The sequence below is a fragment of the Pelmatolapia mariae genome, linkage group LG2 (assembly GCF_036321145.2).
Source record: "Pelmatolapia mariae isolate MD_Pm_ZW linkage group LG2, Pm_UMD_F_2, whole genome shotgun sequence".
Taxonomy (NCBI): domain Eukaryota; kingdom Metazoa; phylum Chordata; class Actinopteri; order Cichliformes; family Cichlidae; genus Pelmatolapia; species Pelmatolapia mariae.
In genome coordinates, this window is record NC_086228.1 from 17383532 (window position 1) to 17408920 (window position 25389).

General features: G+C 36.9%; 1 protein-coding gene across 2 annotated transcripts in view; it reads left to right on the forward strand.

Annotated features, from left to right (window-relative positions):
* The window catches only part of lingo2 (leucine rich repeat and Ig domain containing 2), a 196348-nt gene that overhangs the window by 104079 nt on the left and 66880 nt on the right, over positions 1 to 25389 (forward strand). For both annotated transcript variants that reach the window (XM_063494146.1, XM_063494153.1), the window contains exon 4: positions 13662 to 13748. The gene's annotated coding sequence lies outside the window, so the exon portion shown is untranslated. The remainder of the gene's footprint in view (positions 1 to 13661; positions 13749 to 25389) is intronic.

Consider the following 25389-nt stretch of genomic DNA (forward strand, 5'->3'; position numbering starts at 1 on the left):
TGTGGAAATTCATGCATACCTGGTCTTAATAACAAGCTTGCAAAAATGAGTGGCACAGTGGGTGGAAATGTGTTAAAAATAATGGAGTGAGCACAATCTATTTCTGCCCTAGTGTGTTCCTCACCCTGCTACACATAAACCAAATGAAGCATTTCTATTGATTGTCACTTCCCTGGATTCCACTGTTTGGGGACAGGAGTGTGGGGATCTCCTACTATCAGCTGATATGGCTCATTGCTCATCATGGACTAATAAAGAGCTTTACTGGTACCATTATGCATTCTCTGTGACTAGTGACAAACTAATGACAAGCCTTAAAAATGCTTTTACAATAGAAACAATAACAGATGGGGAGTCCCAGTTATTGAAATGCCTTAGCAAACATAAACCTTCATATGTATTTTTGGAATAAATGAAGTCACTGGGACGGAGTGGTTGGTGGAGGTTGGGGCAGCCTGAAAGCTCAGATAGAGTTCATGATTCCACTTGACAATGGCTGCTTTATTGCAAACGATATATTCATTTGAACAAGGAATCTGTGTGTAATAGCTGACCTGTGTTTTCTGATGTTGCATAACCCCATAGTAATCTATGTCCCTGCATGTCCCTCTGGAAAAACTTATATTGGACAGAGAGAAGCAAACAATGAATTTCAGAGCACAAATCACCCTTTTGCACAGGGAACATGGAGTATGCCATAGCCAAACACCACCATGACACCAAACACGGCTCTCCTGGCACTCTGCCTTTCATTGGACTTGAACTCATAACTCCTCTGGCCACAGGGGGCAGTCTACCAAAGTTCCTGTCTCCGAGTGAGATGTATTTTACACTTGCTGGTTTAAAATGTTTCTTCTGAGCAAATTTACATAAAATACAATAACAGAGACTATTGTAACTTGTAATTTCAGCCAGAATTATATTACTTTGTTTTGATTATCATATTATCAAAAGAATGTTTATGAAATTGGGAAGTTAATTACCATGTGAAGGCAATTACCTTCCAAACTACTAAGCATAATATCACGGCCTCCAGTTTAGAGGACACGAGGCTGAATTGTTTACATGTTTGCTGACATTTGTTTGTTGCCAGAATAAGCCAACTTTTTTATGAAGGTTTCGGCAAGTGCTAACTGTTAACTGTACCTTTGGGTATTCAACATTGGACCACTGCCAACTTATCATTGCATGTTAAAGAAAAAAAAAAGCTTAGCGGTTAGTTTGTCTGACTTTATGGCTGTTTATACTCTATCCCCATTTACCTCCATGGAACCCAAGTCTCCACAAAAAGATCACAACCTAGGAAATAACAGTGTGGGAAGCAGGGTGAGCTTTTGATGTCAACTACTTTTATTAGCTTTATTATTTACTGAGTCATTACAACACTAAATGAGTTTAGTTTAGTGAATTGGTGGCGTGAAGGGAGTAAGATAGTTAGAGTGCAGGTCCTTAGCCAAAAAGCCCCAGGTTCAGTTTCACGTGACTATTCTTGAGGAAGACACTGAACTCGCTATCTGCAAACTTCCTGACTGAATCTCACTCTAACAGGCTATAATGAGAATTCTTAGCTCACGTTAACCCTCTCTATAGAGATCAGAAACAGACCCTGCAGATAAAATCTTGACCTCTGCTTCTTTCCTTTATAGATAATTAGGCAATTGCTTGGTATTAATAATAATCTTCTATCAGCATGGAAAAGGGAAGAATGATTGTGGCATAGAATAAAGAACCGTATGTTGTTTTTGCTGTGCCATTCTGTTTGTGTATCCTCATCACATGTTACAGAAAATTGATTGCTTGAATCATAACATACTGAAAAATGTATTAGTACATTTTGTTAGGGTGAGAGATGGAAAAAAAATCATCAAAGATTGAGCAACATGCAGTAATTTATTTTGTGTTGCTTGGATAGCAGGAAAACCCTGAAAAGACTTTAGCTACTTGACTTTATTGCCAATATACACATTGTCTCTTTAGTTTTTTGATGTCTCATTAAAGATTTAGAGATCTGTCAGAAACAGTTCCTGATCCATTCAAACTGAAAATGACAATAACTGCACAATTATTTTACACATGCTGTCTTTACTAGCTGGAAATATCTTGCTGTAATGAACTTGTTAACAGAAACTTAATTCAATCTGAAAAAAAAGGGAGAAAGAAAATTCCCATATGACCAAATCATTATTTTACATTAATATACCTTCAGATACAGAGGAAGAAAAAAAAGGAACTGAGTGACAGACAGATACACAGAAAGAAAGACAGAGAGCTTTTTTCCACTACATACATTTTCAGAACACTTAAGTGATTCTCGATCCCAGCATGCCTTACCCTGCCACTGCCATTACAGATGCTCTAAAATTGAATATAGATTTCAGTGAGCAAGGCTGGTGTGCCTGATGAATCTCAATTTGCTGCTGTCTATATTTCTTAGTCACTACTATGGATAGCTCAGAGGGAGGCAGTGAGAGGCCTATGGCTGCTCCTGCCAAACTGTCACTTGCAAGTGTCAAATGATGATTGGTTCCTCATAAAAGTCCATATTTATCCCAGACTAATTCCTGCCTTACATCATTTAATCACCAATATCTACATTAGAGAGTAGTAAAGGAACAGATAGTGCAATGATCTGCTTTATTTCACAACAGTGGCAATTTAAGAGAAAAGGAAACCCACAAGATGACAGTTTCTCCGCAGACAAAGATTGTAAGAATAGTTTACAGTAGCTCGAAGGTGGAACAAACGTACAGAGCTTCCCCAAGGGGAGTGGAGGTGCCTTGCCTCCTGTTTACCTGTCAGTCTATTTACAGCAGGATTTGAAGTACTCATAAAATGAAACAGGACGCTATTGTTCTGCAACTCAGCGCTCTTCTTGTCTTCCCATCAAAATGTTACTTTGTTAGAAGTGCCAATTTTTTAATCAAATTGAACTAAACATTGAACATAACTGTAAATCTAGCTCTGCAGTTAGTCATCCCTCACCATTTATGCATTTAATTTAGTATGAAAATTAACCTACTTTCCTTGCCTTAAGTTTCATAAAGTTTCGTAGGGACTACAGAAAGTGAACCTACTAGGATTTGAGCAAAAACAACAGTAAGACACTGAACTAAATTTTGCAGCAAATTAAGTATCACATTCTGTACAAGGGACTATAAGGCATGACACACAACATTTTTGGATACGCAATACTACTTTTTAACAGCTTAATCTTTATCAAATGATAATCATAATTGTGTTTCACTAATGTTGCACGCGTTTTTTTATTCCTCATCGATATCATTCTTAACTTTTAAACTTGTCATTTTAATAATGAGGCAGCTAGATGCCACAAATGCTGTCCTAGGATCAAAATAAAATAATGCAAGAGTAGAGTCACAGCATTAACAATTAATTATTTTTGGAACTAAAAATGAGTAGAAAACTGCTTGCACAAAGTTCAGTCAGATCCAGTCTAATTACTTTGTTTTGTAAAAGCATTTCGCTGTCATTGAAAGAAATGCTAATGTATTCATAACAAAGAAAGAATAATGAAATAGAATTTAAAATTCCAGATCTAATAACAATTTTGTATATTAATTTATTAAGAACTACATTTTGCAGAGAAGTTCCAATTTGTTTTATGCATTTGTTATTTCATCAACAATAAAGTCAACACTGAACTAATCTAAACCAGCACATACCATGTAGCACAAGCTTGACTCTCTTACATACTTATACACAAGCCTGTATACCTGGAGATACTGAAATGCTAAGTAAGGAAGGGAAAATAAAATGATTGCATAATAAATAAATTCAAATAATAAAGGTTACTGCAATGCACATGTTCACCTGCCATTTTATTAGATATACCTGTGCAATTGCTCATTAATGCAAATATCTAATCAGTCAATCACATGGCAACAACCCAATGCATTTAGGTATTTCGACATGGTCAAAATGACTTATGAAGTTCAAACTGAGCATTAGAATGTGGAAGAAAGGTGATTTAAGTGACAGTGGAAATGACATGCTTGTTGGTGCCAGGCAGGCTAGTATTTCAGAACCTGTTGATCTACTGGGATTTTCCAACACAGCCATCTCTAAGGCTTACAGGGAATGGTCTGAAACACAGAAAATATCCAGTGAGTACCAGTTCTGAATAAAGATGCCTTGCTGAGACCAAAAGTTAGAGGAGAATAGCCAGACTGCTGAAGCTGAAGCAAAATTGGACAAAAGAGGACGCTGACTGATCTAATGTGTCTCGCAGTGCAAAATTCAGATTGTAGAGTCAGAATTTGGTGTAAACAACATGAAAGTTTCAGGCTGCTGGTGGTGGTGGTGGTGTGTAATGACGTGGTACGCTTTATGTGCAAATTGAGCATTGTTTAAATGCCACAGCCTATCTGAGTATTGCTATACTTGTAATACATTACACCATCCACCCAAGCCATTATTTACAATCTATCATAAGCTGCCAGAGTAACATTCAAGTAGGGCTGTTCGATATAACGATATATATCGGATGACGATATAAAAACGTCTATCGTTTCATTTTACGCTATCGTTTGTTTCGTGGTGTCGCAAAATAAACCGTTTACGGCAATATTTTTTCAGCGTTTTGATGGTCAGTGTAGTGGCTATATTAATTTCTTAAAGTTCTCTCTTTCTCTTATATTTACTATAACCACACTATGGACGGACAAGCGCAGGTTTGTCGTTAGCAACAACGACGGTAAAACCACCACGTGTCCGCTTGTTTATTTTCCACATAAACCTTTCACAATAAAGCTCAAGTTCCTGTTGAGACTTTTCAAAATAAACTGAATCACGTGAAAGAGTATGCAGAGTATTTACGGATGAGAAGCAAAAAAGAGCCGTCAGGTGCTAAAAAATAAACCTTAGACTCAAACGTTAGAACGGGCTTTTCCCCGCGGCACGCTGTGTAATAAATACTCACAAAGAAAACGGCGGCTGTTACAACTTATGTCTAAAAATGTATAATTTCATGCATCGGTTAAAACACTGGACTACAGGTACACGACGCCCAGCTGGAAACACTTCAGGCAAGTCGAGCTGCCCGAGATTCACAGAATTTACAGAAAATGTTAAATTTTTGTGATTTATATCATTATCGGACGATAGATGTCTTATATCGGGATATGAGATTTTGGTCATATCGCACAGCCCTACATTCAAGTGAAAAAGACTAAACCGAAACTAAACTTTTACATATCAAAGTATCACACTCTCACAATACGCTTTTTGTTAAGTACAATTATAATCTTTTGCACAAAATGTCAAAACATTGGTCTTTAACCACTGTTTCTGCTATGTGCTCTGCACTGTACATGATTGAATTTTGTTCCTTAAAAATAGAATACAGATAGGAAAAAAAAAAAAAAACCTTCAGAGTCAATTTCATGATGGCACTAGGGGGTGAAGGAAACAACAGAGCTTTCTAGTGTAATTAGAGTAGACATGCTACATGTGTCTGTGTGTGTTGCCGCATCTCATTAGGGTGAGGTATGGGCCACTGAGCCAGCTAAGAGGAATGGATAGGGAGCATGTGGCGGTGTAGTTTGCTTTACCACAAACATAGCCTCTCTGCTCTTTATCTTTCTCTCAGGAGTCGCACAGACACCCCTCGAGTCAGGGCTAGTCAAAATGGCTTCGCTTGATGCAAAGGCCTGTAAGGAGCCTTTTGTCAAAATGAATGCACAGACACAAAATGGCTTGTCTGTGTCTGTAAATATGTGTATGCATAGTATGTACAAAAATAAAAGCACAAACTTCATGGTACTTCAGAAAACAGAAATCTTATTGAGATACGGCACAAAATGTAAAAGGACAATTAGCTTAAGTTTTTAGTTATGTAAGAACATTTGATAATGTCTTTAAACATTGCATAGACTTATTTGTTTATCAATGTGGCTTCCAGCCATCTGCTGTACATGAAGCACAAAAGTTATTTTTCCTCAGCACAAATGTATCTCTTCTCTTTTTTACTCTGTTGCATACCCACATCAATACTTATTAAAGAGATAAAACACATGATTATCTCATTTGTGAGCAGAGTGAATTGTGTTTGGAGAAATTAAAGTTATAGTTTAGATTCTTTAAGTACTGCTTGTGTTGGCACATTGTTCTAATGTGGATACATGGCTGGTAAAAAGGAAAAACAAATACCCCTAATTCCTGAAACTACTCACCAAAGATTTGACAAGGTTTAACCAATGGAATTTATTGAGTAGCCCAGCCCTTGATAATATGAAATATTATTGCAATATTTTCAAGCCACAGCATGCAGCAAACCAACAGACAGTTTGAAAAATCAAAGCCGGTCTGTTGCAATGTGATTGTTAGGGTTCTAGCAGAGGTGGAGGCACAGCAAAATGTTTTAAATGTGAGCAACATTGAAAGATGATGAAAAATTACAAAATAAATTTCTAGTATGCAAAGTTTATAAAGATGAAGTTTATAAAGAGCCATAATCTAATATAAAGGGTCAGGCAAAGGAGGGAAATTATGGGAAGCTGCAGTACTGTATTCATTAGGTAAAGTCTCTCGTAAAGATCATCATTTTGACCTCAGGACTACCAGTAGGAATGGGAGGAAGGAAGAGCTATTGATATTATAGTTACCGTCAGTTCAGTCAGAGACACTTAAAGGAACAGATCTTTTATTAACCAATGTGTATGTATTATGTTATATATTGTATAATGCACAGTATATTAAACTGTAGGTCTCTGCGAGGAAGCACTTAATTATTCTGAGCAAGAATTACAATATTGCTGAGAGCTAATCCCTGACAAAAAGTACTATTCCTTCCTGATCCTCAGCAACAGAGTAACTATAATATGCCACCATTAATACAGCAAGCATGTCTTTAGTGATGAGATCCTGTGGTATAACTTAAATAATAATATTCATTGCCCTTAGATAAAAAGGAGGTGATATCGTGATATCATATTAAATAATATGTATTTTACAATTAAAACAGTCTCTGCCTAATGTGCTTTCATACAAGATTTCTGTAAAATGCATAATCTACTGTATAGACTTGTTATACCTTGAAAATTAGCCTTACCAATGCAAATATACAGATTTCAAGTTAATATAGAAAGATTCAGAGAAAATAATAGCACAAATCAAATCACTTATAATCATGTAGAAGCCATGCCTAATGTTTATCATAAATTGAATATGAATAACAGCACAACATTAAGGCCTCATCAACATCAAGCAAGCAACCACAGGAAATTTCAGTCTGGGCTTGAAAAATATATTCACATATATATTCTTTTTAACAAGAGGAACCACTCACGGTAGTAATGAAAACACAAGAGCTCAGTTATAGATATTTGTAACAGAATCATCATCATTATTATTATTATTATTATTATTATTATTATTATTATTATTATTCAATGAGTCTTTACTGGTTTCAGATTTTCTTTGTTAGTTTTTGCGGCATTATATTTTTGACACGACTCTGGTCTGTCGGCATATGAACAAAGCTATAGTTACAGACCATTATAATCAAATAAAGTACCTTCCGCAAAAGTCAGAGGTGTTATGAAGACTCATGTCTTTGCTTGATTTTACCAAACTTGTCACAGCAAAACTGTTTAGACAATGTTTTGTATTTGGCATCTATAAAGGAATACATTCCTTTATTGCTTATCTTCCCAATCTGAAGATAAATATTCAGTGTTTACATTTGGTTGTACACAAATGTCTTAATCATCCAATGAGAAAAAAGATCATTAACAAAGTTGTTTAACAATTAATTAAGCATTCAGATGCATTGTAATGATATTCATGTTAAACAATGGTAATAGGTTAAACCATGTCCATGTAGAGGACTGGGGTGATGGGTGCAATTTAATGGCTTGCATTAACTTCTTGTAGTGCCTTCCTCTCACATCTTCAGTTCCCTCATTGTTTTTTTTCTACCTTCAGTGGAGCAGACCAACTTCTTAATTGGCATAATAATGTGATTAATTGCTTTCTTGTCACTGGGCCCACTGCGTTTTGCACTGTAAAGAAATATAAATCAACCGTGTATTTACAAGCAATCAAATGGCCTAGATTGAAAAGAACATATAAAAGATGCCCAGCTGTGCAAAGTAATTGGTTCTGCTTTATTAACTGTATATCATTAGTTGAAAGTAAAGCCTTTTGGATTGGAAAGATGAGTTACTTTGACATGCGTTACATTTTCCCTCCTTGTCAACTAAACAGTAAAATAAAACATTGTATAATAATGGGCAAGTCATCGGAATCACAATCAGATTATATTTTGACAGCTATGTTGCAGATACCTGGAATTGGGTCCTGGCTGTTAGTGCTATAGAAAGTGACAGTGTATACAAAACAATATATTTGGGCATTATATTACACAGAAGCAACAGCATATCTTCTCTACATCTATGTTTCTGTTTTTCTGTTTTTTTATTTTTTGTGTTAACTCTAGTCTTGCATTGTCTAACACAACAATAATCAATTAGATAAATTAAAGACTCAGGAGTGAGTTTAGAAACAGTGGCTTTCCAGTTGATTTTGGACATTACCTTAATGGTGGGTGGAGGGTGTCCGTTCTCAGAAATTAAAGCCTTACATTAAAGACCATAATCTTAAAATTATTTTTACATAAGTGCTCTTTTTGAAGGTTATTTCTGATGTATTAAATCATAGTGTGCATGCCATTCCATTCCCACCATGAGCTAGTCCCTGCTCTTAAAAATAATCCACTTGCTGATAAAGACATTTGAGGTTGTCATTTATCAGTAAAATGGGAAGGCAAACAAACATCTCATTCTCCAATCTGTCCCTTACTATTTCCCATATACAAAATAAAACACCAATTATCTAGACCTGGGCATGGTAGTTAGGAACAAATGCTGATGAAGTTCTGATGTCTATAGCAGCATCCAGGTGCTCTTGCATATTAAGACATTTTATGGTCTCATAATTAAAGAGAGAAGCTAATGGCATGATCAGTGTGCATCTTGATTCCAGGTGGCAAATGGCGTGTTAATGCATCCTTGTGAATCAAAGCCAAGTTTGTTTCCAAGGGAATTGCTGACAACTGTCACAGGGTCTGCGGATGACACATTGTCAATGGAAAGTTATTAAATCCACTAATGTACAATGATATACTCAAATTGTGATTCTGAATTTAAATGATTTTGTTTGTTATAGGCAAAATGAATATACTGGCCTATAGTAAAATAACACAATAGAATGGATAATGGGACCTGCATAATTGTGCACTGGCCCTATGCAGAGCCTACACACAGTTTTGCAGACAATTGCCTCCATGTTGTTTCTCTGTACTCTCATGAAGAGGCACTGTCACAGACGAGGGCTTGTGTTGTTTTTGGTCCTTCAGAGATTCATGGAGAAGACCAAACTTATGACAATCTTGAGATCCCTTCCCTGGTGCCTCAACATCCACTCGCATCTTACTTCAGGTGACCTCAATGGGTCACATGATAGGGTGAGGCAAAATCTCACAATGGTTTTACCTGAAACCACTCGCACCTTTTTTCACCTTGGCTCATGTGATAAGGCACATGTAATAATGGATCAACGGCTGTCTTGGGACAACCACCATTAGGGTTTCAATACCTGGGACTCTCCACCATGATAAGACTACCATGACCTGGATGACTGAGAGCCTGCACAGACAACTTATGACATAACGCTAGAGTGAAACCGGGTATTAATAACCATGAAAAGTCTCTGCTGCAGCCACAGCGTGTGCTTTTCCTGATTTATCTTTGATTTTTTTTTTCTTTGCATGTTTCCTTCTAGTAGTAGTAGTCCAATTTCATTCCCTTTCCTTTCCCAGGCCACTATTCAACCAATCGGCATTTGACCTGTACACACACACACACACACACACACATAGGTGTGTGTGTGTGTGTGTGTCAAGCTACGTGCTGTTGGCTTTTCGAAGGATTGCAAGCATATTACACACTCATAATTCTGCATAGCCAAATACCTAAATGGTCACAAATATGGTGCCAGTGATCCCACAAAATGTGTTTTCTTACTGGTTTATCAAATCTAAATGCACACGGTTTAGTTGAAAAGTCCCAAAAGATAAATAGCATTATTTAAGTAATTCAAATCTTGACTTGATGATGTAAAGTGATTATCAGAGTTCTGTATGTACCTGTTCATCAAGTATCTTTAAGGATATTATGTTCAGAGCAAAAGAGCAAAACAGAACTGTGTATAAAAAAGTTTTTTTTCCCTAAAGCTAGTGTCGAAGGGTATTTAACCCTCATCCTAATGACTAGGGTTTGTGTAGACCCAAGCCACAGCTTACAATGTTTGTTAGTTGTTTTGTGTGTGTGTGGTTTTTTTTAAATATATAAATCCTTTTTCCCCCTTTATTTATTTGAATTACTGTCAATGTGTTCTTAATGATATGACATCATTATGTTAGATTTCTGTTTTGATTAGTGGTTTTTAAGAATACAAATGTCATGGGGTTCCCAGGGGCTCCAGTAAAACGCACCCAATTCCACCTGTATAGTTTTAATAGTAAACTATTTATTCAGTTAATGTTTCCCATTGGCCCTATCACACAGTGCCGAGGTAAGTAGGGTACCTTTTAAGCGTAAATTTCAAAACTTACATTTTAACTACTGATTTTATCTACTGTTCCTTCCTTTTTTTTTCTTTTTCTTTTTTTTCTTTTTTTTCAATTTTAAATCTTGCTTTTTATTTGTTTTTGTTTTTTAATGTCTCTGTAAAGCACTTTGAATCACCTTGTTGTTGAATTGTGCTATATAAATAAACTTGCCTTGCCTTACCTCTGCCAGTCATTGTAAAGAAGAAAAGCTCCATCGCTGTCATTCCTGGTGGGTGTTGGTCTCTGTCATGGGTGCCTTTTCTTAACAATTTTAATCACAATACTTAAAGACAGAATTTCTAGACTCAGTCATGAGGTGGAAGGTGGAGCATGTCAGGTGTGGTGGACTCGGGATCTTTTGCAGACGATGTAGTTCTCCTGGTTTCATCAGGCAGTGACTTCCTGCTTGCACTGAGGCAGTTTGCAGCTGAATATGAAGTGGGTTGGATGACAATTAGTGCTACCAAATCTGAGGCAATGGTTCTCAGCCAAAAAAAAGAATGATGTGTGCACTCTGGATCAAGGACAAGTAGCTGCCCCAGGTGGAGGATCTTAAAATTTGTCAATCAACAAGAATAGATTGAATTGTGGATTTGTGCTGCATCTGTAGTAATGTGGACAGTGTACTGGTCGTTTGTGGTGAAAAGAAAGCTGAGCGTCAACGCAAAGCACTTGATTTACTGGTTAATCTTTGTTCCTACCCTCATCTATGGTCACAAGCTGTAAGTAGTGACTTAAGCAATAAAACTGCAGATACAAGGGCTGGAAAAGAGCTTCCACTGAAGGGTGTCTGGGGTCTCCCTTATTGATAGGATGAGGAGTTTGGTCATTCTAGATGGGCTCAGTGTAGAATTGCTACTTACCATTGAAAGGAATTATCAGGCAAAAGGTCCTTCTTTTGTTACCTTCATTTGTTTGATACCGCGTAAGAACAATAAATATATAACTTTCTGTTGTAACCCTCAAACTGAATGGTAATGTAACAACACTCATTTTTCACTTTTTCACAAAACTAAAACATCATTACTTCATTACCACGTCTAATTGTCTGTAATGGAGGCGGAGTAAACTGGATCTGCACTCCGGGCCCAGCGAATGCTCGCAATGCAGGGGGAACAAATTTTGTCGGGGATACCTACCTTGGCATAACACCTGGTTTGGCAGTGTGTAGCGAGGCTCCACATGCTTTCAGTGTGAACTCCAGACTGCCGACAGGTCTAGCACACAACAGCCGCTCTATCACGTGCGCATACTGCTCCGACGTGCTCAGGTCGCTACCTGGGTTATGCCATGTCATCATGAGATAGCTGAGGTGGTTCGAGTATCTGAACAGGATGCCTTCTGGATGCCTACTAAGTGTGGTGCTTCGGGCATGTCCTAGGAAGCCCCTGAGCAGGTCCAGGACACAACGTAGAGATTCCAGCTCTGACCTGCCTGGTTGTGTAAATAATTTTAAGTAAATAATTTTAAAATCTGCTATCTAGCAACAATGATAAGACTAGATGCTGGATGCAATGAAAAAGAGGAGCCTTTAGTATTGTTTGACTATAACATATTAAGTTTATTGAGAGATTTAGATCAGCATCAGGCAATTAACCTTTCACTCTGGAATGTCAAAGACTAGCTCATCTGTATTATCAAGAGCAGACAAAAAGAGGATTACTATGAATTCAGCAAAATCATCCTTTCAAAACCCATCAATATTCTGTGGCCATTGTGAGGAACTGGGTTCAGGCTTAACGAGGTGATCCAAGGGATAAATGATCAAAAAACAGGACAGCTATCGTCCTTGAACTCTTAATGGCGTACTAATAGTGCAGGGTGTCAAGAGTGATTTTAACAAGAGTGTCCTGAGTAAAACTTTTATTTAATCTCACTGCCTTTGGACTTGGAGTAGATAGCTCCCTCCCTCCTCTCTCTCTCCCTCTCTCATCATCACCACATTAACAACTCAGACACGCCTATTGCATAATCACTATCCTTTGTGTTTCCTTCTGTAGTTTGGATAAGGGGACTCATTATAGAAGGAAAGTAGTGAGAAGCGGCCAGTGTTCATTTTGCACCGTATGCCGTTTATTAGGAACTTAGAAATTCGAAACATTCTGAAACAGATACTTGAACAGCAATCCATGTACCCACGTGCACGACGCAAATCCCAACTTCGAAGTTATGTACTCCATAACTGAACATCATAACCAAATGCATTTTAAGAACTATATATATATATATTAGTATAAACGCAATTTAAAAAAAATGGAAAGTAGGTGATGACTCACAGTAATCCCAGATAATCTGATGTCTCTGACATGTAGCAGGTTACCAGCTTTTACCAAACATCTGATTTATGTGTTATTTTAAATCTAGTTAAAGAATGTAAACACAGTGGATGCTGTGTGAAATGACTCAGGGTCTGACTCAGTAGACGGAGGCTTCACATTTTTCAACACGTTAAAACAACACAAAAAAAATTTTTAAATGTCAGTTTAAAAATACCTTGGCTTGGCTCAAAAGTATTAAATCTTTAACATTTTTTGTCACAAATCCAAGAATTGTGTGTTCACAACCTCATTTGGATGAATCTCCAACCTGTTATACCTGTTCTCTCCGAGTACATGAAGTACTGATCACATAAATATGCCACAGACAGGCAAAGGCAATTTTAGGAAAAACTGTGAAAGCATTGCTGTTCCTAGGAAATACAAAGCTTGAAACTGAAAATGAATATAGATTCAGTTCTTTATATGTTAGTATATTTAATTTTCTCACTATTGGTTAAATGATTGTTGTTGTTTTTAACCCCTACTTTGGTTTGTGCTTTATTTTTTTCACCACTCATTGAAACATGCTGCATTATGTGACAGTTTAAGAACAAAGTCTAAGGCATGATGTATCCACCATCTAATTTGATGTTTGTTGGTTTGTTTGGGGATTTTATTTTGGAAATGTTGATATTCTAGTTACTGATTGTCACTGTGGTCATAAACTTAGCCATGATTCATGGTTATATTTTATACTTTGTCCTTTTTTCTAGATAAAACAACAAAAACAGGGACGACCACACCAAAAGAAGAGAGAAAAGAACAGGCCATGGCTGCGGGGATGATTGCTTCTCAAAGTGGTAAGCAGCTATTTATTCTTTTATATATATATATATATATATATATATATATATATATATATATATATATATATATATATATATTTGGCCTCAAATAGGCTCTGCATACTTTGCACTGCAACATACCTTTCTCTTTCATAGTGATTCTATCTTGATTTTCCACAGTTAATAAAATATGTAAATATGCAAGAATATGTTCAACTTTTCTGGCTACAGCCAACAATTTTTGGTGTAAAATCTTCACCTCAGAACTGATTTTTGATTAATTTCTTCACTAAAAATGTGAACTTGTGCATCTTTTGAGTGGGATATTTGAAGAATTTGGTGGTGCGGTCTGTGAATTAAAGTTGTTCGACTGGTTAAAAAAACAACAACAACAATAACAACCGTTTCAGTTTTCAGGTTCTACAAGATTATCTGCCTTACATAGGTGTGATGGTTTCATTTTTATTTGATAGCCAGCATGTTGTTAAGCTAATTAATTGTATTCGTCAGCGCATTTTACTAATGTGCTTTGTTTACAAGTTGTACCATATCAAGTTATTATTAATTAGTAATTTTATGCACAGTGTTCATACTTTCCATATCATATTTAGTTTAAGTTAAATGCACATAAGCAATGTATTATAGTAGTGACATTATAGTTTTGGTAAGATCAATAACTGAATAAAACAGTTTATTCAGTTGTATTTGCCCATGTTTCTGTCATTTGTCTCAGTGTAACTGCACAGTATTGTTTGCGTCAAGGTCTAACTCAGCCTTTAACTGACCTGGCTTCTATGTGCTCTGTCCAGTTTGATTTCTGGCCATAACAGCTTGTGTCAACAGGAGCTTTACTTCAGGAAATGAAATCTTAGTTTTAGATTATTTTATTTCATTTTGAAGGAGAATTGGCCAACCATGAAAAAAAAAACTTGTAAGTGGTCTTTGCAAGGTCGGGGTGACATGACGTGTTACTGTCTACCTGCTGCCATTTTGAACCTCCACAGATGATTTTCACCCAGTCATTTCAGCTCTTTGCCATTCCCACAAACCTCTTGTTGTTCATTAGTCATCACTGCATAGAGCCCAATTTTAAATGCGACTCTACTGAGTCTTCAAATCGATATGCTTGTGCTTTGAATAAAAAAGTATGCCATTGTCCTATTTAATGGTATTTACTATAAAGAGCTTTGTTGGACTCTTTATCCATATAGGCACTTTTAGCTTTGTGACACTAGACTTGTTTGTGTCCTACAGTTTAATTTCCTTTCTGTACTCCATGTCACCATGGCAATGTTGAGTCAGTGTCCCCTGCTACAGCCTCTCTGACCATTGAACCACAAATTAATGGTGAATAATGGCTCAATTCCCCATCAATGCTGCCAGGACAAACAGGTCAAAGCAGCAGGATATGTCCCATCTGAGAAAAAGGTTTTTCACTGTCAACCTGGGTTTTTGCTCACACTGAGAGCATCCTTTAAATTTACAATGAGTCTGTGAATTCTTCACAGCTTCTGAGACAGCACCTATGAATCATAAATAATTTACAGTCATGGATTTCTGGTACTGTGTATTTTTTTTTTTTTTGCGGGTAGTGTAGGAAAAGTCATTCAAAGGTTATCCCTTGGCTTGTGTTCTTATTTCCATGTGGCACAAGAATGCTAAATGGTCTGTAAGTTAAGCAGTTGTTTAGTCATGTGTGCGCGATAGCTATTACTATATACTATATTTACTATACTGAATCATTGTAACATAGCATGCTGTAGTTAGACATATGAGAAATATGGCTATATAGGCAAATGTTCTTTGTGTCGATCCAGTTTAGTTTATAAGGTTGTTACAGATGTGCAAGAGATGAGATCCATTATCATTAGGCTTGACCCCTTAAATTCAACTGAAAACTGATCTGTCAGTTTTACTTCCCACTACTTCATATGTTATAAAGAATATTGGTTTAAGGAAGGAAGTCATTACACTTAGATTTTCACCCTTCTATTATTAGCTAGTTGGTTGCATCTGGATTTCTCAAATGTGGCCCTTGCAATTGAGGCATGCAGTTCTTTTTTGTGGATGTAATATTGACTTTTATTAGCTGTAAACTGTAAATGTTTCAACAATGAAACATTGTTGATTTCTCTTTTTCTTTCTCTTGTAGACCTACAGAACAATGTTGCACCCTTTTTAAGTCACCAGACAATAAAGATGATCCAGACAGCAATAGTCCTTGTGTGTAATGCATTAGTTGAGTCTGACAGTCTATAATATCAATGCAAAAGGGGCAATAATGGCTATTTTTGTATGTATGTTTAAATCAGTGCATTCCCTTCAGTCATGTTTGCTTTGCCAGACATGTTGAGTGCAGATCCATCACTTTTTAAGCCAATTCCATTTTTCATGCAACAAAAAGATAATTTTGACAAGAGTTTTAATTTACAACTGACTCCCCCTGCCTGTAGCAGAGCTTTTGTCAGAGTTGTTATAAGAGTATGTAAATTTGCGCGTGCATGTGCATACAGTCATTTATGGCATGCACACATACTTGTGTGTGTGCGTGTATGAATATGTTTGTGTGCCCAAATTTGAATGTAGGCATGGCTTTGTAGGAAAATGCATCTGCAATTTTGTTTGATGAGAGAATGAGGTAGAAAGGCAGCAGACGTGATGTTGTGTGAAGAGATGGGAGTATGCAGACAGATAGTGTCATTCCCTCAGTATCACCATTAAATCTTAATCTTCTGGCCCCTCATGGGAGGAGCCAGCCATGCATGGGATTATGTTTTGCATCTAAATCAAGATGTCTTGTTCCTTCAGAATACTTCACTGAGACAAAGTTTTGATGTGTCTGTTTTCAACTTCCCATACGTCTGGATTCAGCAGCTGATCATCCAGCTGTTGTTGTTTATGCTAAAGTCTTGTTAAATGCAATTGCCTCATAAACTGTAACATCTGTAATCAATTATAAAGAAAGAGAGAAAATAAAACTCCAGAGCATAGCACTAAAGTTTTTATTCCTGATTGGAAGTTTCAGCACGTTGCATCATGTGGGCTCAGTACTTGTGGCACTTGATTCCACAAGCTAAAAGTAGACAATTATATATTAGATTCAGAACATCCTTTCTTTCTAATAGTGGCTTAATGACACCGTCATCATATTTCCACGTTGATCAGTTTCGGTGGTGTACCGGAACAAACGTTGCTCATTAGACTAGTGTTGTCTCGACTATTAATCATTCCAGCTTTTGTAGTAATATTCTTTCTGCTTATTCTAAACTTTGGATGAACTAACTTCACACTTTCAAATTTCTGCTCCTTTAGAAACCTACAAGAATATTACATAGAAAATCAGTGTGGAAATCACAGAAGAGACAGGAAAACACAATCTTGATATCAGAACTTTTAATAGGAAAGGGTATTGTCTGTAAATCACCCTGAAGATACCAACAACAGTATGTTGTTTTTATATCATTAACGTCAGATATAGTTCATATCATCAATACATTGTAATATTGGATTGAGGTAAATGCTTTGTGCTAATAATTAAGTGGCTGTTTCAACTTAAAAATCATGAGATTTATTAGGCATTCACTTTAAGAAAAGCAAACATTAGCAATACTTTAAGAATTGCAGTTATTTAGTTTTTATGTATATGTCCTTGTGTGTCCTTGTAATAGTGCCTATGGCTGTGGATTTGAAGTGTTTGTACTGCATGTAACCTATGCATAACCTTATGAACATTCCCAAGGTAGGTGATTGTGACTAATTCCTTTCTGTCATAAAAAGGAGATTTTAAATGCACCAACTAGCCTTTATTATAAAGGGTACTGTTTCCACACATCTCAGCAGCAAGTGGCTTATAGGTCTTACTTATAGTTATAGCATATTCATAACATACCTTCATACCATGTACATTGTAACATACCCATAATAGACCCATATTTTGTACCCTCATACCTATAACAGACCCATTTCTGTAATATATCTATATATCTATATTATTGCTAATATATATTTTGTAATATATCTATATTATGGCTAAAGCACTTCTGGATGGATGCAAACTGCATTTCGTTGCCTTGTACTTGTGACAATGACAATAAAGCTGAATTCTATTCTATTCTATTCTATTCTATTACATCCCTTTAGGACCATCTTCTCATTTAGGATAAGAAGTTAGCCTTAGTTGGGACATGCATTTCAGGATGTCTTCAGGGTTACTCTTAAAAATTCTTACCTGCCACACTTTCAGGTGACAGGAGAACTCTGGTGGAGCTTTTATATTCAACTGACACAAGAAATGAGTGCATAGTTATTAAAGAATCTGGTGGTGACATTTGGGGATAGAGGACATGATTTGTGTTCTGTTTTTTTGTGTTCTCATTGTTTTCTTTCTCCAACGAAGTAGTAAATTTTCCCCAACATCAATTTCAATATGGTATTATTAGATCTGGCTGCACACTTTCAGATATGAAGTGAAAAATAATCTTTGTGAAAGAGGAAGGCTTCAATAGCACATTGACACTTAATGGAAAGCCTGGCTGATGTTTCAAAGGGAGAACACAGTAAGGAGACTGGTTTGGAGAGCTAAAACTGTTCATTTCAGACAGGGATAAACCAGCAAGCATGCTCAATTCCTTTTACTACACCAACTTCTGATTTATTCTGGATAATGTTTCCCTTTTTCTTTCTCGTAGTTTCATCTTCTTTTCATTTGTGCACAATGTAATTTATTGAATTATGTGTGTGAGACAGTATATCGGAAACAAGAAAACACATGAGCTGCCTTGAAACGTCAGTGATGACTTTAGACTTTTAGAATTTCTATTGTAAGTAGATAGCCTCTTAAAGCCTAAAAATGACACCTAACTCAAGAAATGAGCCAGTGTTGTGTCTATACATAACAGACATAGCCAAGAACCTACTAGCTCGTACTAACCTTGAATTGTTTAGATAGCCTGTTGCCATTAAATATTAAGATGGTACGATAGGATAGCACATTTTTTCTTAACCTTGTATAAAAGAAAAATGAGTAACTGGATTGTTAATTAAATTTATTAAAGATAATGAATGTAAGCTATGAAAACCTTTATGTCAAAAAATGCATTTTGTGCCACCAGTAATTCTGGAGCCTACATGACATCTTTGAGTTAATGGATTTGCCATTTTTGAAATACACCTGTTATTTCTTATTGTTTAGTATGGCTAACCTTCCATTATCCTCTGACACTGTCCTCCAAATGCTATTATGGGGTGATTAGGGAAATGCCAGCAGTGATCAGAATTTTTGGCCTTGATTAGAGAATATTCACCCTTTTTGTTACTGTCAAGAATGATCAAGAGGAGACAACTTTTGCTAAGTGAGTGAACGTGACTGGGAGTGTCATCATCATCTCTTTAACACAGCAGCCCCCGCATCTGTGTGAGAACATATTAACATGCTGGCACACTGTCATCCCCAGTGTCCTACTTAGACCAGATGGGCCTTATTCAGGTCTTTCAAAAAAACACAGGCATGAAGGGATCTTAAATGTCAGCCTCAATATCACCAAAGCCATAATTAAGAATGCACCAGCAGAAGGACATGCACTTCTGTGGCCTAACTAGACAGATAGACTGTGCCATATCAAAAATCTAATTAATTAATTAAAAGAAATAATTACGGGGTGAACTGTCAAAAACTCCAAACAGTTTAGCATCAAAAGACTATGCAAAAAGTCATATCTGTATGTAGACTATCAGTGTCACCATTCTAACAGAAATCAGAGGGTCAAAAATCAGTGCCATGAAAATGTATTTTCCCCCTTCTTGATTTCTTCCCTCTAACATATTTATCACGCATAAATCTTTTAGATAATTATCAAAAATATTTTAATATTAAGCAGAGATGACCTCATTAAAAATAATGTGCAAGGTAAAAATAATAATAATAATAATAATAATAATAAACCTACCTGGCCCTATTTGAAAAAGTAATTGCTCCCTAAGCCTAATAACTGGATATGCCATCCAAGAACAACAGCAAAAACTGCAATCAAGCATTTGTGATAACTCGCAATGGCTCTTTCACATCGCTGTGGAGGAATTTTGGCCCGCTCTTCTTTGCAGAATTGTTTTAATTCAGCCACACTGGAGGGTTTTTGAGAATGAACTGCCTCTTTAACATAATGCCAGCCTCTGTGTTTCTGAGATTGAGATGAATCTTCTTTTTTTCAATGCCCTGTTGTGCCAAACACATTTGCTTTGCCAAAACTACAATCTCTCTATAGGCTCCTTCGGTTTGTCAACTTCTTTTTATGTGTTGTTTTTGTTCATGTTATTGTTTTCTTTTCTACTATTATTATTATTCGCATAAATGTATGTATTGTGTCACAGGGTCATGAGTAATCAAGCCCCATATTATCTTAAAGATATATAGTATCAATCACACTAATAGACCGCTAGCACTTAGACTGCCCGCTTACTTGTGGTGCCTCGTATACTTAAAAGTAGGCTTTCAGTCCCCTCTTCTGTGGAACCAGCTCCCAGTTTTCTGCCTTTAAGATTTGGCTTAAAACTTTCCTTTTTGCTAAAACATGGTTGAGGTTAGATCAGGTGACCCTGAATCCTCCCTTGGTAATGCGGCAATAGGCTTAGGCTTCTGGGGACTTCCCATTATACACTGAGTGTTTCTTCTTCACTCACCTTTTTCACTCACTATATGTTTATACACCACTCTGTATTTCATTATTATGAATCTCTGGCTCTCTTCCACAGTGTGTCTTTTATCCTGTCTTCCTCCCCTCATCCCCGACTGGTCACGGCAGATGGCCGTCCCTCCCTGAGCCTGGTTTTGCTGGGGGTTTCTTTTTGTTAAAAAGGAGTTTTTCCTTCCCATTGTTGCCAACTGCTTTCTCAAAGGGGGTCATTTAATGTTTTGAGTTTTCCCCCTCTATTATTGTAGGGTTATTACTTACAATATGAAGTGCCTTGAGGTGACTACTGTTGTGATTTGGCACTAAATAAATAAAATTGATTTGAAATTGAATTGAATTAATAATGCCAAAAAAAGAGGATGAGCACAACAACATAAAAACATCTTAATCTGATTTAAGTCCAGACTTTAACTAGGCCATCCCAAAACCATCATTTTGGTTTTTTTGAGCCATTCAGAGGTGGACTTACTGGTGTGTTTTGTAGCGTAACGCGAATGTCCTTGAGCTTTAGGGTGCAAACTGACGGTCAGACATTATCTTTCAGGATTTTTTGGTACAGTGCACAATTCATGGTTCAATCAATTATTACACCGATGACTGATAGATGTCATTGATTTTATTTCTCTTCTGTTTCTTCTGTTTTTTTTTTTTTTTAGCTCTGTACTTCACTTTGTCAGATAGGTTCTATTTAAGGGATTTTTTGGGGTCAGCATGGTATGCATTGACTGTTAACCAGGCCTTGGTGTGGCTAGTTAATTGAACTCAGTTTTCTAAATAATGTTAATCACAATTCAATTTGGATTTAGGTGGGTTATTATTTCAAACAGGGCTATGTAGGTTTGAATAGCTTTTTTTGCTTTAATAAATGATTTGAAAACTGCATTTTGTGTGTAATCTTTGTCAACTATTAAAATTTGCACTTATCTTTTTGTTTTTATGATTAAAAGGCAGCACATTAACTGGACTGTAACATTTTGTAGGACCTTTTTTCATATCTTATAATAATTTATTCTAAAATAACTTGGTTGATGCAGTTGTTTGACAACATAAAGATTCTCAGATGCTCCCAATATGTCATGATAGTAATGAGACCTCTGAGCATAGTTATTAATTGTAGACCATGTTATATCACACGTACACCCATAATGCAGGTGCCATTTTCATGGGTGCCTTTTTATCATCAGTAATTTATGTATTTGGGCATTGAAGTAATTCTCCAGTGGGCCACCATGTCGCTACTAACTGTGGTAACCAGCCAATTTGTAGTGCATCTGTTCAGCCTCCATAAGTGTAAACCCATATGCAGCATGAAGGGATTCTAGGCTCAAAATAAGATGACAGGGAGTTCTAACCTTTGAAGATAGCAGAGGTGAATAAAAGCATAAAGAATGTAGGTCTTTATTAGATGGTGCTGAAGCTTTGTCCTGTCACAAAGCCCACAATTACTACATACTGCTGCTATATAGTACATACAACAAACAAAACAGGGTTCCTTTGTTTGCTTTGTTTTCTACAGAGGAAATGCAAGGCTTCTAGTTTAGTTTTGGAGATTTGAGGCATTTTCAGCCCAACTGTGAGCAACTATCACAAACTTCAATTTGATATTTAATTTATGTGTGCTTTACAATTTATGGAGGCCATGATCTTTCTCTGGCTTTCACTTTCTCTGGCTTTCACTTTCTCTCTCTCTCTACACACACACACACACACACACACACACACACACACACACACACACACACGCACGCACGCACGCGCGCGCACACATATATATATATATATACATACACATATATACCCCACCTAATCACAACAATATTCACCTCAAGGTGCTTTATATTGTAGGGTAAAGAACCTACAATAATAGAGAGACGACCCCGGCAATAAAAGAACCCACTCTGAGCAAGCACTTGGCAACAGAGGGAAGGAAAATCTCTGTTTTAACAGGAAGAAACCTCTGGCAGAACTAAGCTGAGGGAGACACAGCCATCTGCCGTGGAGGAGGAAGAAAGGATAAAAGAGAGACAATGGAAGAAAGCCAAAGATTCATTATAACTAATGATTAAATCTATCTGTCTAAGGATCGATTGATTGACTATTATGCACAAGATACACATATATATGTGGTTCAAAAATATATGTCCCATTTAATGTACAATGATAACTGTTGATATAGTCAATGTTTATTAAAGAAAAATCTAGAGAATAATCTAATCAATAATCTGATCAATTTTTTTTTGTTTGTTTAGGGATTAAAAAACTTAGTTTATTATAAAGTATTATCCCTAAAAAGGTCTACATTAATCATATGTGTGCATTCAAATGTTTCTCCCTGTTTGCTACAGTGGAACATAATCAGGCCTTAGAAGGTGGATGGGAGTAATAACATTCATGACATTGCTGTCTACAATGGCCAAGAGGACCGTGTTTATGTTCCTTTAGATTTCAACCTTTACTGTGCAGTGATGCAGCTCTAACTTGCTGAATAATATGCACTAAGCTGAGGCAACTGAGGGCTAAATCCATGCCTCAAAATATGGCTTGGATCAGCAAGTGTGACTGGGAAGAATAGCCCAGATTTGAAGAGGGGGAAATGCAGGGAAAATAAATATTTCATGGAACATTTTCTCACAACACAGTTGAAAGGGAGTGGGGATACAGATCAATAGTAGTAAGGGATCTGGCTATATACAGATAGGGTTACTGAGAGAGGGTAAATTAACTTCAGTTAGCAGTTGTACTGGCTGCAAATTCTGGGTTAGGAGCACAGATAGAGTACTGGCTTTTGATGATAACAGAAACTGAAATGCATTCTGTTTCTGAAAGATATTATAATGCTCCCTGCACAGGACTGTAATTTACAGGGAAGAAGAAGATGTGTACCCTGGACCCTTAACTGTTTATAGCCCAAATACTAAAATGACACTAATGACACTAAAGCAGAAGGGAACCCACACCCTAGGACCACATGGATCTTCCATCTTCCCCTCCGCTCTCCTCTCACTGATATTCAAACTGGTTCACATAGTCATTCAGCTGAACTCAGCAGAAACCCAACAGCCCAAATACATAGACAAAAAATAGGGCGTGTGATGGTTTCAGAAAGATAAATCAATCAATAAATAAAATAGGTTAAGCTAGCTATTGTTGCCAGTATTTTAATAAGCTTCTGCTGAAACCAATGACTGTGTAGTCATCTTAATTTGGCTAAATATGAATTGGGGAATTCATTTTATCCTGCAGATTTGCTGTTTAGTTATATTTTTTAGTTTCATGATATTTTGCTGTTAAACATATTGTTGCTACCAAAGCCATTTTAGGACAAGATATATATGCTCATGAGGTTTTTTTGTTTGTTTTTTGGGCATAATGTTGATTCCACTTTTATGTTAGGGTTTCACCAGCAAAAGAGTCACACTGTAACTCTTGAATAAATCCAGCACTGGTGATTACAGTATGCCTGAGTGAAAATTTTGATAAGTAAAATGGCTAGCGAGGCAGCCGGAATGAAACAAACAAACGTATGTCATGCACGAAATTAGACTCAGGGTAGCAATATTGCAGTTAACAAGCTTACTGACACTTTGAATAAGGTGATTGAAAGGGAGGCAGTTTCCTGGCCAGGAGTACTGGAGCGTCACCCTTCAGTTTCACACATCCTATAGCCTCTATTCAAGAACTACATGAACCCACGCTGAAGGTGAGAGAGGGACCTCTGCTTCACTGAAGCTGCTCAGTATCCAAATGAAATTACTGTACTGAATACTGAACATCCTGGAGTCAAATGGATGTTACTGGGTGTTTTAAACTGCAGGATTCCTGGAAATAATTTGTCCGTGTTGCAGCCACCTGTTTGTTTTCCATCCTGCTTTTCAGACCTATACCTAGGCTAAATCTTCTGACCACACTGAAAGTTATGCTCTGAGGAAGTTACCACTTAGGAAAAGTGACAGTTGTCCCAGCCTACACAGCAGTGGTAGCAACATTTGTATCCTGATATATTCAAACTCTGTTCCTGCTCATTAACATTTTTGGCTCAAAAAATAAATTAGGCTGAAAACTCAAACTAGGGTGGCATAATCATCATGTTTATGTTTTGGTTTTTGACTGCAGGAAATACATTCAGTTTACTATAAAACAAGCATCAGCATGTAGGGGTTATAAAACCTAATGCTAATTTCAATGTCCCTCTGCAGAAATAATGATTGTAGGCCAACTTCTGACATATCAGTAGTTTTGCTGATCCCTGTCACTGATTGTGATTGTGACTGAAAGGTATCATATGTACTATACACCACTACTGCCCTTGAGAAAGGGTCTGAAATCCTGAATCGGGCACTGCACTCTGGCTGACCCTGAATGTGTATCTGCCTGATGAAATATATATTCATTTCTATGAATAATCTGGGAAAGCTATGCAAAGAGGTTGAACTATACCACAGACAGATATGATGAATACATTGTTATATGAAGAGCCTATGCACACTTTGATCTCATTCACTGCCTGCAAATGCTGTACTGTGCTCTGCCTTGATAAATGACCCACTACTGGAATATTGTAATATTGCACTTTTAGAACCTCCCTCTTCCACCATTCCATTTTACATGCTGCGCCCTCTTTGTAGATAGACTTCATCTTCCATTTACAGGGAATGTATGATGCAGGTAGCTCATAAGACTACATTTTATGTGTTCAATTGGGAGTCGAATGGTCTTGAGTGATGGGCTTGGTAAGGGAAAGGACTTCATTTTAACGCCTGACTGAAGGTGAACCTGACCTCTTGTGTGGGCTGGAAAGACAGTAAAACTCTGAGCAGTGTAGCATTAGCATACACAGCAAGTTCAGAGGCTCTGAGGGGTCATTACCCCAAGGAGATGTTCTAGGAACACTGCCAGGGTGAGGTCATTATCAGTTTGTTGGTACAGGTGATTATGGTTTACTCTGCCATAAAAATCACATAGCCCACTCA